The 15,745-nt window shown below is 40.0% G+C and overlaps 1 long non-coding RNA gene across 1 annotated transcript in view; it reads left to right on the forward strand.

The window, feature by feature from the left end:
• LOC145717866 (uncharacterized) overlaps positions 1–15,745 on the forward strand; it is a 483,779-nt gene that overhangs the window by 341,014 nt on the left and 127,020 nt on the right. The window lies entirely within an intron of this gene.

Genomic DNA, 15,745 nt, shown 5'->3' on the forward strand with positions numbered 1-15,745 from the left:
CATTTTTAACCTACATTTTATGTATATGTATATTTCCATATAATTTTATTCTATGTATAGATTTTAATAACCATCACTACAATCAAGATATAGAATTATTCCATCACCCCAAAAAACTCCCTCATACTACCTCTGAATTCATACCTACTCACTACCCTACTCTTGTTCTGTCCCTTGGAAACCACTAATCTGTTTGTCATTTCTATAGCTTTGTCATTTCAAGGATGCTGTGTAAGTGGAACCATATTTAAAAGATTTTATTTATTTATTTATTTATTTATTTAGAGCGCACGAGCAGGGGGAGGGGTAGAGGGAGGAGAGGGAAAGAATCTCCAGCAGACTTCCCGCTGAGCAGGGAGCCCAACGCGGGGCTGTATCCCAGGACCCTGAGATCATGACCTGAGCCAAAATTAAGAGTCCATCGCTTAACCAACTGAGCCACCCAGGCACCTTGAGACATTTTTTATTAAGTGCAATGCCCTTGAGGTCCAACCAGCTTGTTGCATATATCATTAGTTCATTCATTTTTATTTCTGAGCAGTATTGCGTTGTATGTATGTACCAGAGTTTTCTCAACCACTCACCTATTGAAAGGCATTTGGGTTGTTTCTAATATTTTGCTATTGTGAACAAAGCCACTATGAGTATTCATGTACAAGTGTTTTGGTGAACATACATTTTCATTCCTCAGAGATCATGCCCAACAGTGTGATTGCTGAGTCCTATAAATGCATGTTTAGTTTTGTAGGAAACAGCCAAACTATTTTTTAGAGTGGCTGTACCATTTGACATTCCCACCAGTAGTATATTAGAGCTCATTTCTTCATTTCTTTGCCAGCATTTGGCACTATCACTGACTTTTATTTTAGCTTTTTTAAAAGGTATGTAGTGATATCTCATTGTGGTTTTAATGTCCATATCCCTAATGGCCAATGACTTTGAACATTTTCACATGTTTCTCACCATCTGTATCTTCTCTTTGTAGAAATATCTTTTTGTGGTTTTTTACCCATTTTAAATTGAGTTATTTGTAAAAAAAGAAAACTGTTGCATTTTGAGAGTTATTTATAAACTCTAGATATAAGGCCTTTTTTAGATATATGGTTTGCAATTATTTTCTCCCCATCTGTAGTTTGTCTTTTCATCCTCACACTAGGGTATTATTTGTAGCATAAAAGTTTTTAATTTGGAAGAGGCCCAATTTATGACTTTCCTTAGATGGGACATGGTTTTGGGGTCATCTTTAAGCAGTAGGTCATCACCTAGAATTAGATCCCAAATATGTTTTCCTATGTTTTCTTCTATAGTTCCTCATTTTACATTTAAATTCATGATCCATTTTGAATTAATTTTTGTATGCAGTGTGAGGATTAGATCAAAGGTTTTTTTTTTTTTTTTTTTTTGCCTGTGGATGTCCAATTGTTCTAGCACAATTTGTTGAAAACAACTATCTTTCCTCCATTGAGCTGTTTTTGCACCTTTATAAAAAATCATCTGGACGTATCTGTGTTAATCTATTTTTCAGTTCTGTGTTCTGTTACATTGATCTGTATGTCTCTTTCTTCTTTAATAACACATTGTCTTGCTTGCTGTAGATATATAGTAAGTTGTGATCTCAGATTCCTTACTTTATTCTTTGTAAAAATTCTTTTAACTATTCTAGTTCCTTTGCCTTTCCATATAAATTTTAGAATTTGTTTCTCTATATCTGCAAAAAAAAAAAAAAAAAAAAACCAAAACCTTGCTAGGCCTATGATAGGAATTGCATTAAAGCTATAGATCAAGTTGGGGAAAAGCTAACATCTTTACTATAGTGAGTCTTCTAATCCATGAATATGATATATCTGTCTATTCACTTAGATCTTCTTTACTTTCTTTTCTTGATGTTTTGTAATCTTCAGTATACAGATGCTGTATGTGTTTTGTTAGATTTCTTTTGTTTACCCAACTATAAATAATATTCCATTTTAATTCTGGTTTCCATGTTTTTGTTGCTAGTATATAGGATACAATTAATTTGTGTGTGTTGATCCTGCATCTTGTGTCTTTGCCAAACTTGTTAGTTTCTGACAGCTTATTGGTAGGCTCCTTGGTGTTTTCTACATAGACAATGATGTCATCTGAAAATAGGATAGTTCTATTTCTTTTTCTCCAATCTGCATTCCTTTGTTTCCTTTTCTTGCCCTATTGCAATGGCTAGATCTTTCTATACTAGATTGAATGTAAGTGGTGAGAATGGACATCTTTGGTTTGTTTCCAATCTTAGGCTTAGGGGGAAAACATTGTCTTTTATCTTTAAGTACAATGTTAGCTATAGATTTCTATTTTGGTAGATTTTCTTTGTCAACCTGAGGAAATCCCCTTCTATTTTTAATTTACAAAGAGCTTATTTTAAATTTCCTAAGATTTTTTAATCATGAATGGGTTTTGAGTTTTATCAAATATTTTTCTGCATTTTGATTGATATGATCATGTGATTTTTCTTTGTTGCTATGGTAGATTATATTTATTAAGTTTCAAATAACATTGCATTCCTGAAATAAACCTCACTTGTCTCTGAAGTATAATTCTTTTTATATATTGGTTCAATTTGTTAGTATATTGTTGAGGATTTTTGCCTCTAAATTTGTGCTTCTAAATTCATGAGAGATTTTTCTCTGTATTTTTCTCCTTTCAGAATACCAAAAAACTCTCAGAGATGTGTTTCCACAGCCATATCTAAGAAAAATGCCTTCCATTTTAAGAATATAGATTCTGAAAATGCTTAAATGGTCAACCTCTTGGCTTCTATCTCAACCTTTTATAACACCATAAAGGTAGAAGGGAAATTAGAAAACTTAGTTTCCACTTTGAAATCTCAGCCAGGGGTATATATTACCCTTCTATAGCTAGTTCTTTACTTTTCCTGATGGTTCAAATGTTCTAAGGAAAGGAATGTCAGGCATGAAAAGCCAGTGTTTTGCATCTTCTCAGCTCATCACCAGTACTGCATTGGTATTTGTAGTAACAGGTTAAACTTGCATGGTTACATATAAAAATTAAGTATATTTGCAATTTAATCAACCAAAATATGATTACACAATGATAAAATTATTTTCTGTATTCCTCAATTTATCTTATGTCTTCACTGATATTAATAACATTACATCTGTCACATAAGACCATGTAAAATTCATCAATTTCTCCAGATACTGACTCAGTCTGGTCCACTGCCCCTGGTATTATAATCATCAAAGTAAGACCAAATCCCTTATTTTACATTTATTCATACAGAATTCTGGAAGGCTTTGGATATGTGCTTGTGCAGGGCTGAAATGGTGCCTTCTGAAGTTTTCTTTTATATTTTTAGGGCTTTATGCTTATCTTATTTTATATTCATTATCTATAAAACTTTTTTCTGCTTTTTAAGGGTCCAGTAATAGCCTCTTAAATTATTTTGTGACTGTGCTCAATAGAATACAATCATAGAGCTTCAAGATTGTAATACAAGAGATCAAATAAAATCTCAGACTCAGACTGGTTAAGTGACTTACTAAAGGTTATACAGAGTCAGCATCAGAATCCTAACTAGATACCAGCTCTCCCGTCTGTCAGAACAATGTAAGACTTGTAGCCCACAGTTTTACCTTAACGAATTGCTGACTATAAACATATAACTCAATCTGAATGTTTCCTACAAATATACAGAATCTGGCCTCGTTTAATTTTAGGGAGTGTGAAACTCACATGGGGGGACAGATTCCACAAGAAGCAGATTTCAGGAGTCAGTAGTGGAGTCCCAGACTTCATTTCAAAAGACCTCTGGTGATTCCAATGCTGGTGACCTGAGCTCAATGCTGGTCCAATGCTAGTCCAATGCTGGTGACAATGAGGTCCAATGCTGGTGACCTGTGCATGATGACTCTTGTCCTTCTGGTACTCCCTGGCCCTGCCAACCAAGGGCAGCAGAACACTTGCCCCTACATGCTGCTTAACCAATTTTTTTAAAGTTTTTATTTAAATTCCAGTTAGTTAGCATACAGTGTCCTGTTAGTTTCAGGTGTATGATATAGTGATTCAACACTTTCATACATTACCCGCTGTGCTTCACCAACTTACTTTCTTTCTTTCTTTCTTTCTTTCTTTCTTTCTTTCTTCCTTCCTTCCTTCCTTCCTTCCTTCCTTCCTTCCTTCCTTTCTTTCTTTCTTTCTTTCTTTCATTATGTTCAGTTAGCCAACATATAGTACATTAGTACATTAGTTTTTGATGTAGTATTCAATGATTCATTAGTTGCGTGTAACACCCAGGGCTCATCACTACATATGCCCTCCTTAATACCCATCACCCGGCTACCCTATCCCTCCACCCCCTCTCTTCTGGAACCCTCAGTTTATCGATCCTCATACCCTCTGCTGCTGTTAATTTATCAACTAGGAGCCCCTCTTAAATTAGAAAGGAGAGGAAAGAAGGAATGGGAGATCCTCTTTCAGTTGCCTGAAGCTCCTAAAACTTAAGTAGGGCAAGTGCAGTGGCTGGCCTAGACAGTCAAAATTTCAACCCTAATAGGAAGAAGCTAATTGAATGGACAAAACTAAATCCCTAAGAGCTTCTTTGCAAAATATAGATGTAAGAGAAAAGGTTCACTGGCAGGCTGAGATCAGAAAAGCAAAGTATCTTGAAAATGTGAAACCATTGTGAAAAGAACTTTGTTTCAACATTGTCAGTTTCAGAGTGATCTCTTATTCGTCTTTGTATCCCTTGTAGCACTTTGCACACAGCAGACACTCAATAACAGTTTTTTTAAAAGATTTTATTTATTTATTTGAGAGAGAGCAGAGCGGGAGAGAGCATGAGTGGGGGGAGGGGCAGAGGGAGCCCGACACGGGGCTCCATCCCAGGACTCCGGGATCATGACCTGAGCCGAAGGCAGACGCTTAACCCACTGAGCCACCCAGGCACCTGACACTCAATCATAGTTGTTGAAGAAGTATCCCCTAATGAATTCATCTACTTAGCTGTCAAAGGGTCACTCTCGCTATATACTGCAATGAAATGAATGTGATTCTTTTATTTTCCATCAAGTTCACCGCTTGTTATTTTGAAAACTTTTTAGGAGTTTGTATGTAGGTACGTAGAGTGTAGTGGTTAATAGAATGGGCTTTGGCATCTCAGCTCCATGACTTTTGAGCTGTGTGGACTCCTGAAAGTAACTTCATAACTCCATGTCAGAGGTTCCCAAACTTTAGAATGGAGATCACAATGTTAATGACCTTGCAGTGCTGTTGGAAGGATAAATGACATAATGCATATAAAGTACTTAGTACAATGGTTGGCACAGAGAAAGGACGTGCCAATAAAATGTTTGCAAGTGAGATAAATTCTCTAAAATCAATAGTTGAGTTATTTACCAGATGTTACATGCCAAGTACTGAGCTTATTGGGAGTTAGGGCCGAGTTTCTGAAACTTTCTCCGTTCACAGAGCCGTTAGTGTCTCATTCAATTTTTCACAGCAGTCTTAGGCCAAAAGGAAAAAAAAAACCTAACAGTTCCACTTACTAAGTAGTTTGAGCCAAGCAACTTAATAGTTAGAGTTCGTGCTGTGTCATTCTGCTTTCTTTGCAAATTTTAATTACCCCCATGACAGCCCTTGTGACTTCCCTGTACACCCCTGGGGTGCTTGGGTATGCGGTTTGGGAATCATAGAGTTAGGGATACAAAAATAAATAAAAAATAGTTCCTTCAAACAAAAAAAAAAAAGAAAAAAATAGTTCCTTCACTAAAGAGTTTTCAAGTTTAGCATTATAAATGCTTGCAAACAACTAACTAAAATGTTATGAACGCTTTTCTGAAGTATTGCCAACATCTGTGGGGGACATAAAAGGAGTTGGGGGTATGGAAGACATCATAAAGGAAGAACTGTTTGGCTAATTATTCAAGATTGAGTAAAAGATAACCAGGCAGAGAAGAAAGGGGAAGGCAGAGGGAGGGAACAGTGTCAGTCGAGATCCTGATGTATAAAAGTTTGTAGAAATTTGGAAGATGGCAACTTTGTTGGTAATGTCTGTAAAAACAAAGAATTAGGATTGTGAATAAAGATAATGAAGATGATGGCAGCCATTGAGGCAGCATGGAAGTGCACTTACAGATTGCCCCGTAAGAGAGAACGTTCTGGAAGGAGTACCATTAGCTGACAGCTCCAAGCTGCCATACCTTTGGGATCAGCCGCAGCGTTCCTCCTAGGCCACACTCCCTTCAGGCTGTTCCCACCCAATGACTGATAATAATAACAGAGCTGGGGATTCCTGCCTGGCATGGACTTCTTAGTCTTTGCTCTGGGGCAACCCATCGGCGGGCTTGACACTTTCTCAGACCTCAGCTGCAGCCTGAGGTTCTTCCTACACAAACTTCCTTCCTTTGTCCTTCCTTTTCACAGTTGTCAGACCTACATTGTAGTCGGAAGACTCTCCTTGCCTCCTCCCTCTCCTGCTCCCTCCGCCTTTATCTACTGCAGGCATTTCCCCCAGTAAAGCTCTTGTGCTTCTAATTCCATCTTGGTGCTTGCTTTCTGGAGGATCTGAACTAATACAGTGCTAAAACTGAATTAAAGAAAATATGTTAGCTTAGTTGAAATACACTGAACCATAATTCCCCAGATCCACAGTTGAGATATTGGCAATGGAGATTTGGTTTTAGACGTTCTCTTAGGTTAGGCTATGTTCTAGAATAGAGAGATCTTAAGAGCCATATTACTATGTGGTAAAAGGGTTTGAGAGGCTCTCCTGGCATACATGATGGAAAGTTCTTCTCTTAGTTAATCCAAGGCCAGGATCTTGATAGAAATTGACTAGAGCTTTCCCTATCAAAAGCATCTCAGTTATTTATTTATTTTTCTCTTGGGAGCCTAAATTAACTCCTGAGGTAGGTGTGGAACACAGTAAGTGAGGTCCAGGGCATAAGATGGATGGGCAGAGATCATGTGAGAAGGACATACTAGAAGGGCTCCCCAGGTTGGGCTCATGAGTTTAAAACTTATCATTTAGGAAATGAGGAGTCATTAAAGATTTAGAAGCAAAGTAATGATATGATATTTTTTCATATGTAGATGAGCCTAATGATATTCAGGGTATTAAGTGGATAATCAGGCCATGAATTAGGAGGAAAACCTGACTGCGGTAGGGGAAAAACCAGTGCGTTTAGAGAGACTGGCTTTGAGGCCCTAGCAAAATGCTTTCTATTTCTAGCAGGCAGAGCTGTTTGTTGTATTCCTGGGGAATGAATAAGGAGGGTCTTTGACTTCACTGTATTGGCAAGGTGCCTGAAGAATAATGCTATGCTATTCTCTCCTTGCTTGCTTGTCACAATGGACAGCATCGTGATTGATGCAAAGACGCAAACGGTCCCTGCTAGAGGATGTCAACTTTCTTTAATGGCAAAGGTCATAGAAATTTATGAAGATGGTTACATGCAGCAGGAAATAATGCAGCGTGCCCTCAGATAGAGATACAACATCCTAGGCCTTCTATCCTGCCTGCCACTCTAGAGATGGCCTCTGGGCTGGCCAGCTCACCAGATGCAATCCTCATGTACACTGCCTTCAGATGAGCCCTTAGAGCTGCTGAGAAATCCCACTGTTTCTTCCAGGTCAATTAATTCTCCCATTCTTTTAGAGCATTCTTTTCATGCCTTTCTCTCTTTCCACAAACCACCAATACCTCCTGCCCTTGCTCATTCTCAATGGATGGTCTTGTTTTTGATTTCACTGAGAAGATTGAAGCATCCAAAAGGGAACATTCCATAACTTCCCACCAAAGTCAGCTTCCATCTTCTGTATCTGTCCCTTTATTCTATATCTTCCCCTGCACCACGACAAATGAGCTTTCTATCCATGTATATAAGGTCAACCCCTCTCCTTGGTCAGGTGATCCCATTCTTGACTTCTCACTCAAGGACATCACTCCAGGACTTGTCCACCTCTCTCCCTTACACCAATGACTTTCCCCTCTGCACTGGATCAGTCCTTCTAGCATGGAAACATGTAATACTGTTTCTCTCCCGTTATTGCACATTCCTCTCCGACAACTCTAACATTTCTCTGTTGCCATTTGAACAAAGCTCCCCGGTAGCTGTTTCTTGCTTACTATCTCTTATTTTCTCTCGAGTCCACTCCAGTCAGGCTTCCATCCCCATCAGTCCACCACAGCTTTCTCGTCAAGGTCAGTGACTTCCATGTTGCCAAATCCAACAATCAATTCTCAGTTTTTATCTTATTGGATTTGTCCCCTGCATGCAACACAGCTGATCACTCTGTCCTTTGAAAAATACTGTACTTTCTTCACTTTATTGCTGGGACACCATTCTCTGGGTCCTTGTCCTCCTCTGATGGTGTCAGATAAATGAACACCCCCCCACACCGCTATAACTTTCTATCCCTTTAAACTACTTCACATTGTGAAATAGACCATGATATATGGCATCTATATTTATCTGCTGTTCATCTGTCTCTTCTGATTCTAAAATGTAAACTCCCTGAGAGCAGCAATTCGTGCCTTATTTACTGTTGTACCTAAGCAGTACCGGCCATGCATTTGATGCCAAATAAATATTTGTTGAAAAAAATTGATGAAAATAGCTCCAATATAATCCTGAAGGTTATCTTCAAGTCTGAGTAAAGCACGTGCCATTTCTTTAGGGCCATCCCTTGAGCTTCAGAACTATCCCTCCAGGCTTTATTCCTCATTGAGGTTCATTCTTCTACTAGATGAAAGAGAATTAAACATTACATTGATATGTTGAGGATTTAGATAGCCCAAAAATTTTGGCTTAAAATGTTCATAAAAGTCTTACTTTATGTAGGAACAAGTTTTGAAAGTCAACCTTTAAGATAAAAATCCCCTACAGTCTAAAGTATCCTTGAAAGACCCTTAAATCAACTAGAAGGTATGGTACATCTGGTTTTGAATGTACAGTCCTTCATATTAATTGTTAGGCACACAAGAGTTTGCAAGCTACTGAGCTATATTAAAGGAGCAAAATGAAAGTCAGTGTGCCGATTCTGACATTCAGTCCCACCTTTCTTTAAAATAAATATCAAATCACTCACTATGAATAAGAGGTGCATTGATATTTCTGATGTTTTCACGTTTCCTGCAGACTTTACTCCATTCTATGATAATATTAAGCCTCTATCACCTTAATACAGACTATATTTGCTTTCTGTTGTGGGGATTAAACAAAATACATTTGGATAAGCATCCAGCACCAGGCCTGACACATCTGTAGGTGGTCAGAATATGTTGGCTAAAGACACCTAGGTGGCTCAGTCAGTTAAGTGTCTGACTCTTGATTTCGGCTCAGGTCATGATTTCAGGGTCGTGAGATCGAGTCCCGCATCAGGCTCAGTGCTCAGCTTGGAGCCTGCTTGAGATTCTCTCTCTCCTCCCTCTGCCCCTCCCCCCCACTCGCAAGCACTCTTTCTCTCAAATAAATAAATAAATAAAAATTTCAAATTTTAGAAAATGTTGGTTAGATTTGAATCTAAGTCTTGTTTGATCAGAGTTACAGAGATATGTAGAAAAGAACCTAAAATCCTTGCTAATGAATTCCTGCTTTTCTGAGTTACTCTTTCCTGATGTGGTCCCAAGGAACAGACATCATCTATGATCTTGGGCATAGGCTTCATGCAATCACCTTTCAGGTGCAGTTGAAGGAATGGAATCTCTAAATTGGCATGTAGTTAATTGCCTGAATGGAATTATTCCACTCGTCATGAATAAGAAGTAGTATTTGTAATGACCGAAGAAAGTTTACCTCATAGAATATTGTTATTTATTAAGCTTGTCTTTCTCAATGGGATAAAGCAATTGAGCTATTCATAATTAGACCATGCTCCACCTCCCCTCCATAAGCTCTGCTTTGATAGGTTTGAAATTAAAGAAGGAAAAGTCTGAGTTTAGGTAGAAATGTTGATGACACTGCACAAGCCTGGGGACGTAGTCAGAAATGTAATTGGTATTATGTTTATGCCATTTAGAAAGGAAATACCTGAGCTTGTCCTTTTCCAACAGTGTTGTGATACTTTTTTTTTTAGAGGGAGGGAGAGAGATAGAGTTGGGGGAGGGGCAGAGGGAGAAGGAGAGGGAGAATCTTATGCAGGCTCCATGCCCAGTGCAGAGCCAGATGCAGGGCTCCATCTCACAACCTTGAGGTCATGACCTGAGCCGAAATCAAGAGTCAGATGCCTAACCGACTGAGCCACCCAGGTGCCCCCAGTGTTGTGATACTTTTATGATACTTGGTTCCGTGTGGTCCATGGAATTTGTTTGCAAGCATCTTCTCCTTAGATATTATTGCCCCTCTCTGCTTTCCTGGATTCCTAAAACTGTCTTAGGCACAGAGGTTCAGTTCAAAGTTTTTGAGTCGGTAAGTATAGCTTTTCTCAATAGCAACAACAAAGACAACCGAGAATTGTGCTCATGTACTGTGTCCCAAGCTCAGCACATTGCAAATATAGTAGTCCCCCCTTCTCTGTGGTTCTGCTTTCCACAGTTTCAGTTACCATGGTCAACTGTGGTCTAGCAGCAGATGATCTTTATTCTTACCTATTATCAGGTCCATAGGAGCGCACCCTTATGTCAAAATGCCTACGTCATTTACTTCACTTCATCTATCACGTAGGCATTTTATCACCTCACATTATCACAAGAAGAAGGGTGAATACAGTACGCCAAGATATTCTGAGAAAGAGACCACATTCACATAACTTTTGTTTTTGTGGTTTTTTTACAATGGGTCTATTTTATTATTAGTTATTGTTAATCTCTTGCTGTGTCTAATTTATAAACTTTATCATAGGTATGTACATCTAGGAAAAAACATAGTACAGTAGGGTTCAGTACTATCTGTGGTTTCAGGCATCTGCTGGGGGTCTTGGAACATATCTCCCACAGATAAAGTGAGGACTACTGTATTCTCTCATTTAATCTTCACAAGACCCTGTGGCAGGGGATCTTAAAGTGTGGTCCTCAGACCACCAGCAGCAGCAGCAGCTGGGAACCTGTTAAAAATGCTAATTCTCGGGGTGCCTGGGTTGCTCAGTCAGTTGACTCTTGATTTCAGCTCAGGTCATGATCTCAGGGTCATGAGATCAACACATCGAGCCCTGTGTTGGGCTCCACACTCAGTAGGGAGTTTTCTTGAGATTCTCTCTCCCTCTCCCTCTGCCTGCCCCACCCCCCATGCTCATTCTCTCTCTCTCCCTCAAATAATAAATCTTTTAAAAAAAATGCGAATTCCCAGGCCCTACCCCAGACCTACTGACTCAGACACTTGCGAGTTGGGAACCAGCCATCTGTGTCTTAATAAGCCCTCTGGGATTTTGGTACAGGCTAAAGTTTGACTGTCATTGCCATCGCATACGTGACGAAAGGAGACATGGTTACACTGAACAGAAATTGGGCAGGTCCCCAGAGCTGGTAAGCCATAAATCCAAGTTGCACACCCGCAAAGTCTGATCCCAGAGAGCATTGTTTTAGCAGAGTTTTAAACTGGCCCCGTTAATGCCTGGTCCTTAAAATAGTCTACCCTGGGAGAATGAGATTTGTGATGGCACTACTTTGCTTTTGCTCTAGCTACTCAAACTAGCGTGCATCTGTTTGGGTCAGTTCCTGAAAATAACTCTAAGATGGAGAATAGCCTGCAGGGAGTTTACAGGGGAAGACCTTTGGGATCCATACCTGTGTGGTGTGAAGGAAGTCACTGGATGCAGGTGGCCCCAGGAGATGGGGCCTGACCCTGAGCCAGGTCATCTTACCAGAGAGCCTTCAGCTGCCAATGCCCCCAGCAGCTGGGGGAATGAGTGCCTTAGCCCTGAAGGGGGGATGGTGGGGGACTCAGCACCCCATAATATCTACCATAGCATTGCCCCCCTCAACCTTTTTGTAAAGCACCTGATACAACTGCCTAATATGATTAAAGCATTTCGAGAGGTCAGGGAGAATTGAAATGGCCTCAACCAGCCTTTCTGCAGTATTACTGTCAGAGATGAGGAACCCGAGCTTAGCAACAAAGGGAAGAAAAGTGAGCCGGAGGATTTTAGAAACCAATTATGGAGGAAGAGTAGAGCAGAGAGAAACCATATGGAACCAAAACCGTTGGGCTCCAGAAAAGAAGGAGGGCTCTCAAAGTCAGATGTTTTGGAGAGCCCTCCCCAGACAGGCCATTACTATTAGCAGGTGGGAAATCATCTGGGGCCCTTAGAAGGCAGTGCTAATGGGATGGTGGCAGTTACATAGAGGACGTGAAATAAACAAATTAAAGATGGCCCTTCGATGTAAGGGAGAAGCCACTCTTTGCAGAGACTTTTGTTTTTCTGTTTTCTTACATGACAAGAACATGTATTATTTTGGCTCAAAACCTCTTAGCAATAGGGTATGATAGCCACTTTAAAGAAAATCTCTTGAATCATTTTGTCTCTCCATTTAGTTATGTTATCAAGCCACTCCCCTAGTTTATTTCTCACTGTAATATATAAGAGAGTGGGCTGGTTTGCTTGCTCATTATTATTGTTATTATTACTATTATTTTGCCATTTGGGGTTGGGACCCCAAAACTGTGTAGGTGAATATGAAGTACCAATTATCCTTTACCATTAGAACTCCCAAATCTGAATCAGAGAGAACTTAGGTGACAGATTTTTAATTTTTTTTTAAAGATTTATTTATTTATTTATTTGAGCGAGCGAGAGAGAGAGCATGAGCAGCGGGGAAGGGGCATGAGTGGTGGGGGGAGCGGGAAGGGACAGAGAGAGAGGGAGAAGCAGACTCCCCGCTGAGCAGGGAGCCTGATATGCGCTTGATCCCAGGACCCTGAGATCATGACTTGAGCTGAAGGCAGACACTTAACTGACTGAGCCACCCAGGCGCCCCTTATTTATTTATTTTGGAGAGAGAGAGAGTGCATGTACACAGGGTGGGGAGGCGCAGAAGGAGAGGGAGAGAGAGAATCTCAAGCAGACTCCCCAGTGAACACGGGGGCGCAATCCCAGGACACTGAGATCATGACCTGAGCTGAGACCAAGAGTCGGTAGCTCAGCCAACTGAGCCACCCAGGCGCCCAGCGACAGATTCATTCATATAAGTTTAAGAAAATTAAACGTTATTTGTATGAGGAATTCTGGTGATACCTGGTAAATCCAACAAATGGCCTTACTGCCATTTTTTTCTCCAAAGCCACTAAGCTGACCACAAAGGGGATACAAGAGTTATTTCCCCAAAAGACGAAGACACTAGGAGAGGAAATAGAAGTAAAGAAATGCAAGCTGGAGAGCAAATCGGGCAGGTGGAAGCTGCTCTCTCAGGTGAGAGAAAGCTGATGTGTTAGGCCATCGTGCCAGAAGCACAGAAGCAGATGAGTCCAACCAGAGAATCCCAGGAAGGTTCAGGAAGCACAAATTGCCTCTGACGGAAAGGTACTTGGTTAAAAGGCTGTATATAAGCAGCACTTAAATGAATCTCACATCCACTCCCTGGTGTGTGTGGAAGAGCAGAGATTTTACCCTGTAGAGAATTCAAACCGGAGAGAACCTGACCTCAGGGACCCCAGGCATTGTGGAGGATTGTTTACAAGCTCAGACAGTGGGCAAAGGAAAAATCTGAACACCTGAACCATGAGAAACTCCCCTTCATTCTCCTTCCAGTTCAACTCTGGGGATGCCCGGGTGGCTCAGTCGGTTAAGCGTCTGCCTTCGGCTCAGGTTGTGATCTCACGGTCCTGGGATCGAGCCCCACATCGGGCTCCCTGCTCAGCGGGGAGTCTGCTGCTCCCTCTACTTGTGCTCTCTCTGACAAATAAATAAAATCTTTAAAAAAAAACCCCAACTCAACTCTGAGAACACAGGCACAGAGAAACTAATTTGGTGGTGGTGGGTGGCGGTGCGGGGCAGGGGCAGAGAATATAAATTGCAGGAAGATTTTTTAAAAACCCATTTTTACAAGAAATGAAATACAGCATGGAGACTCCATGGCTCAATCTGGAATTATGTGGAGCTTGTAATAGTAATGCAAAACAGAATGTTGATTTTTCCAAAAAATAAGAGGAAGGGAAAAGTTCTAAGTGAGAGGTGTGTGTTTGAAAGATGTGGTCAAGGAGTACCTAAGAGCGCTGAACACTCCTCTTCCATAGTAGGAAGTCAATAGATAGTACTGAAAACAAAAGAAAAAATCAAGAAGTAGCAGTAGGAGTGTTAGATACTGAAATCCATAGTTAGAAGTGGTTTCTTCAGAGTAGCGATCAGTTTGTGAGGGATAGAAAAGGATCTGTTCTTTTCTTTATAAACATTATAATAATGTTTGTCTTTTAAAACATTGTCCATGTAAAACTGGATACAAATGCTTAAGATAATGTTATGCACACCCAAATGCTTTGAGAGGCCCACCTCTGGCATTTTCTGTGAACAGGTTGCAGAAAATAGATGGACTCTTTTATAGTTTTTCTTTATAATTAATGAAGTAATCTTTGCATGTACCAAGGGTATGATACATTACTTACCCACTGGAGTGTATTGTGCCTGCTATAAAAGTCTTTATGGAAACAAGGGCAGAAAATTAGGCCTTTAAATTACAAAGACTTCAGGTGATTATGCTTAGAACATAAACCCACTTATGGGGATGGTAGCAGGGAGGGTCTTTTTTTTTTTTTGTAATCAAATGGAGACAGACAGCGCAGTGGTGGGTAACTGTGTTTGGTTAACTTCACGGATATAATGGCAGAATTTCTTTTTATCCCAAATAAATGATTCAGGTAAAACAGATCAATATGTAACAGTGAAATGTCTCCTTGACCATTGTGTCCTCAGTTACACTGAGTAGAGTTGACTCATATTTCACCTGAATCTCGATATTCTTTCACTGTTGGTACTGAATTGTGAGCATTTTCAATATGGAGTACATGCTTTTTATAGACTGGACTTGACAGTTTGACTGTGTTTCAGTTTATAAAGTCAAAGGTTTTATAAATCATGGAAAAACATGTCTACCCCTCATGTTGCTCTTTAGCATAAGCTCTGTTCTTCTCTACGGGTTAATTTTAGTGTATTTAAAATTTTAGTGTATTTAAAATTTTCATTATTAATAATATTTTATGTATGAGAAAAGTGCTTTTCCTTACGAATTCTAAATTTGTGAATTCAGTGGCTGGAAGGAAGATAATTTGAGTCATTGAGGGGATTACATTTCAAGACACCTAATTTTCCCCCACTTTGCTATTTCTTTGAGCATCACAAACAAGAATCAACCTCATTCTTGCCCTAATGGAGCATATAGTCTGAATGGAGAGATAAATATGTATACACACACACACATACACACATACACACATGCTTAAATGTGGCAGAAATTGTTCTATGCCTCAAGGGAGGTAAACATAAAGCACTCTGAGAGTCCAGTCACTTCCAGAGTGATACTTGAGTCAGATCTTGAAGAAAGTCTTTATTTCTTGATCTGTTATTCATTAATGTATGGATCTTAGAGATTAAGGCTGCTCCTACTTCTTTAGAATGGGTTCTCAGGCCTCAAAATCTAGGGCCAGGCCAGGGAAGCTGAGGCTTTGCCTTGAGAAATGAGACATCCCCCACTGGAAGTGGGTCAGGTGCTTATAGATAAGTCCAGACATACGTGAGAGAGGAGACCAAGCAGACAGGGGAGCCTGAGGTTGGGTGGTAGGAGGTAGTGAAGAAGGTTGGTTGGGGCAGGGAGGTAGCAATGGGTTGC

Source organism: Leptonychotes weddellii, chromosome X, assembly GCF_054177405.1.
Source record: "Leptonychotes weddellii isolate Sample4059 chromosome X, ASM5417740v2, whole genome shotgun sequence".
NCBI classification, from domain to species: Eukaryota; Metazoa; Chordata; class Mammalia; order Carnivora; family Phocidae; genus Leptonychotes; species Leptonychotes weddellii.